Source organism: Ceratotherium simum, chromosome 3, assembly GCF_057802395.1.
Source record: "Ceratotherium simum simum isolate JZ-2026a chromosome 3, ASM5780239v1, whole genome shotgun sequence".
Classification (NCBI taxonomy): domain Eukaryota; kingdom Metazoa; phylum Chordata; class Mammalia; order Perissodactyla; family Rhinocerotidae; genus Ceratotherium; species Ceratotherium simum.
This window is the reverse complement of record NC_141902.1, coordinates 58,674,523-58,678,734: the sequence shown is the minus strand read 5'-3', so window position 1 is coordinate 58,678,734 and position 4,212 is coordinate 58,674,523. Positions and strand designations below refer to the sequence as shown.

General features: G+C 45.7%; 1 pseudogene; it reads left to right on the top strand.

Annotated features, from left to right (window-relative positions):
- The first annotated feature begins 2,396 nt into the window (after positions 1 to 2,396).
- LOC101387776 (glyceraldehyde-3-phosphate dehydrogenase pseudogene) lies at positions 2,397 to 3,407 on the top strand (annotated as a pseudogene).
- Positions 3,408 to 4,212: the final 805 nt, after the last annotated feature.

Here is a 4,212-nt window from a genome sequence, read left to right as displayed (position 1 = left end):
GGAAGGAAGGAGGCACTGAGGCACAGGGTTGCTTAGCCAGAGGTAGGCAGGTGGTTAGTAGCTAGAATAAAAACACCACGTCCTAAGCCTGGTGCTAAGCAGTCTACATACATTTCATTTAAACCTCAGTCTCGTCCTGTCAAAAGTAGAGGTTTGGAACAGAAGCTTCCTAAGGGCTTTCCAATTCATTGAGTACTTGTTTTCAGTTTACAAAGTACTTTTCACTTTATGGAGCCAATCTCTAATTCTGCGAGTGTTCTAATAGTTGTTAATGGTCACACAACTAGATCTAGGACTAGAACAGGGGGGATGGCTCCATCTCTGCCCAGAGCCTGGTGGTAGATGGCTCTGAGAGGGGTGGGTGAGACCTGAAGCCCCACCAAGAGCCTAGGGAGGAGCAGGGCCCTTGAAGGCGACGACGTCATGGAAGCTTGGCGCTGGCCCCTGCCCAGCGTCCGGTTCTGTCAGGCTGTGCTGCAGCCCAGAGGCCTGGAACTCATCAGCCCCACCTGTCAGCCCTCCCCTGGCCGGCACGCAGGGCCTTTGGTTATCACTAAGGAGAGTGCGGCCTTGGTCCAGGGGTCCGGTGTCCCTTCCCTGCTGGGAACCTTAGGGCAGAGAGCTGTGTTCCCATCGGCCAAGCAGCCCCAACTTGACTGAGTTCTGTTACATGACAGGCATCATGAAATACGCAGACCTCACTCATCCAATAAATAGTCATTGACCACCTACCGTGAGCCTGGCCCTGCGCTGGCTCCGGGGAATCCGACAAAAATTCCTGCCTACATTCTAGTAAAAGAAGCTGTAAAGGAAAGCAGAAATGTCATGGGACATAAAAGAGAGAGTGATTCACGTCATACAGGGCAGTCAGGGAAGGCCTCTGAGCTGAGGGAGGGAAGTACAGCTAGAAAGAGCATTCCAGACAGAGGAAAGGCCAAGCAAAGGCCCTGAGAGAAGAGTATTTGGAGTGTTTGGAGAGTGAAGACCAGTGTGAGGTGGGCACACAGCAAGCTCTCCCTTCACAAATGCCAGCTAAACAAATTAACAAACGGTCGTAAGGATTTCTGCTGCCAGCCGAGATGGAGTAACAGGGACTGGATTTACATGCCCGTCTAAAACAACTAAAATACTCCACAAAATATATGAGGCAATGGTTGTCAAGACATTGGACATCAGGTAATGAAAAACAGTGACTCCTGAGAGTCAGGAAACAAATGAGGTCAGCCCTATGAATGCCCCACCTTACTGCCTGAAGGAAGTTTCCAGACCAGAGCATGGCGAGAGGAAGGCAGGTAGAGTCTGGCCCATCTCCCTGCACTGAAAAGAGGAAGCCAGAGTCCGGGACACAAGGCAGAGAAGTAAAAAGGAAGGAGCTGCACACAGAGAGAACAGTGGAGCTCTATAGAGGGTACCTCTTACAGTAATTCAGCTCGGTGCCTGCACGTGAGGAAGCTACCAGAAGGCAGGGTAAGAACCACCCAAAAGGATTAGAGAGAACAATCCTTGGAGCTCACACAGGGCTGGGAACAGTGCCGGCTCCCACAAACCAGAGTGAAATCTCACAAGTAATGGGGCATTGAGAAGAGCACTCAGAAGAGTTTTTGGCTCAGAAGTGGGTAAAAACTACACGCTGCTCTGGCTCCATCTAACAAAAGCAAGATCTGCAAGGACCAAACTGTTTCCAAGTAACTTTTGCACCCCAGACCAAAGCTCAAGAATATTTATAAGAATACAAAAATATCCAGCACCCAAGAAAATTCACAATGTCGTGCAATCAATAAAAATTAGCATGTATACAAAGAAACAGGAAAATATAACCCATAATGAAAAGAAAAACCAATCAATTAAAACCTATCTAGAAATTACCCAGATGATAGAATTAGAAGACACAGACATTAAAAGTTATTCTAACTATATTCCATATGTACAAGAAGATAAAGGAAAGACTCACCGTGTTAAGTAGAGACATAGAAGATATTTTTTTAAAGACCCAAATTGAAATTCTAGAGATGAAAACTAGAATGTCTGAGATAAAAAATACACTAGATGGATTAATGGAATATTAAATACGGCAGATTAGTGATTCTGAATACGTAGTAATAGAACCTAGCCAAAATAAAACACAGAGAGAAAAAGCTAAAAAAAATAACAACATGGCATTAGTGAGCTGTGAGACAACTTCAAGTGACCTAATATATGTGTAACTGGAGTCCACAAAGGAGGGAAGAGGATAGAAAAAATACTTGAAGGAAAAAAAAAAACTGAAAACTTTCCAAATTTGATGAAAGATCTAAGATACTTAATGAACCTCAAGCACAATAAACATAAAGAAACTATACCAAGCTCTCTGCTCCTCCCCATTGGTCAGACAGTTGCATCTTCTTGTACAGTGCCAGCTGTGTCCCTGAGACATGATGGTGAAGGTCAGAGTAAACAGATTTGGCCGTAATGGGTGGCTGGTGACCAGGGCTTTTAACTCTGGCAAAATAGATATTGTTATCATCAATGACCCCTTCATTGAACTCAACTACATGGTCTACATGTTCCAGTATCGTTCCACCCATGGCAAGTTCAATGGCACAGTCCAAGCTGAGAATGGGCAGCTTGTCATCAATGGAAGGCTCATCTCCATCTTCCAGGAATGAGTTCCCACCAACATCAAATAGGGTGAGGCTGGTGCTGAATATGTTGTGGAGTCCACTGGTGTCTTTACAATCTTGGAGAAGGCTGGGGCTCGTTGAAGGGTGGAGCCAAAAGGGTCGTCATCTCTGCCCCTTGTGCTGATGCCCCCATGTTTGTGATGGGCATGAACCATGAGAAGTGTGACAACTCCTTTAAGATTGTCAGCAATGCCTCCTGTAGCACCAACTGCTTGGCCCCCTCTGGCCAAGGTCATCCATGACAACTCTGGAATAGTGGAGGGACTCATACCACAGTCCATGCTATCACTGCCACCCAGAAGATGGTGGGTGGCCCCTCTGGGAAGCTGTGGTGTGACTGGCCGTGGGGCTGCCCAGAACATCATCCCTGCTTCTATTGGTGCTGTTGAGGCAGTGGGCGTCATCCCTGAGCTGAATGGGAAGCTCACTGGCATGGAATTCCATGTCCCCACCCCCAATGTGTCAGTTGTGGATCTGACCTGCTGTTTGGAGAAAGCTGCCAAATATGATGACCTCAAGAAGGTGGTGAAGCAGGCATCAAAGGGTGCCTTAAAGGGCATCCTGAGCTACAATGAGGATCAGGTTGTCTCTGTGACTTTAATAGTGATCCCACTCTTCCACCTTCAATGCTGAGGTTTGCATTGCCCTCAAAGACCACTTTGTCAAGCTCGTTTCCTGGTATGACAATGAATTTGACTGCAGCAACAGGGTGGTGGACTTATGGTCCACATGGCCTCTAAGGAGTGAGAGTCCCCTGGATCACCAGCCCCAGCAAGAGCGTGAGAGGAAGAGAGAGGCCCTCAGCTGCTGGGGAGTCCTTGCCCCAACTCGATCTCCCAACATACTGAGAATCTCTTGTCCTTGACTCAGTTTCCATCCCAGACTCCCTGGAGAAGGGGAGGAGCTTAGGAAGCCCTGATTGATGTCATATACCATCAATAAAGTACACTGTATCTAGCCAAAAAAAAAAAAAAAAAAGGAAACTATACCAAAGTATATCATAAATTGCTTTTTAAAAGTGATAAAGAGAAATATTTAAAAGTAGCCAGAGAAGAAAGACACAATAAACACAAAAATAAGGATAGGAGATTTTTTGTCAGAAATAACGCAATTGAGAAGACAGTAAAGCCATGTCTTTAAAATACAGAAAGAAAAAAATAAATATCAACCTAAAATATTTTACCTAGGAAAAGTATCTTTCAAAAATGAAAGTGAGGGGCCAGCCCCACGGCCTAGTGGTTAAGTTTGGCACACTGCGCTTAGGCGGCCCAGGTTCAGGTGCCAGGCACAGACCTACACCACTTGTCTGCAGCCATGCCGTGGCGGTGACCCACATACAAAATAGAGGACGATTGGGACAGATGTTAGCTCAGGGCAAATCTTCCTCAAGCAAAAAGAGGAAGATTGCCAATGGATGTTAGCTCAGGGCGAATCTTCCTCAGCAAAAAAAAGAAAGAAAGAAAGTGAGACCACATGGGATGAAATTAGAAATCAATGACAAAAGGAAATTTTGAAAATTCAAAAATATGTGGAAATTAAGCAACAACTCCGA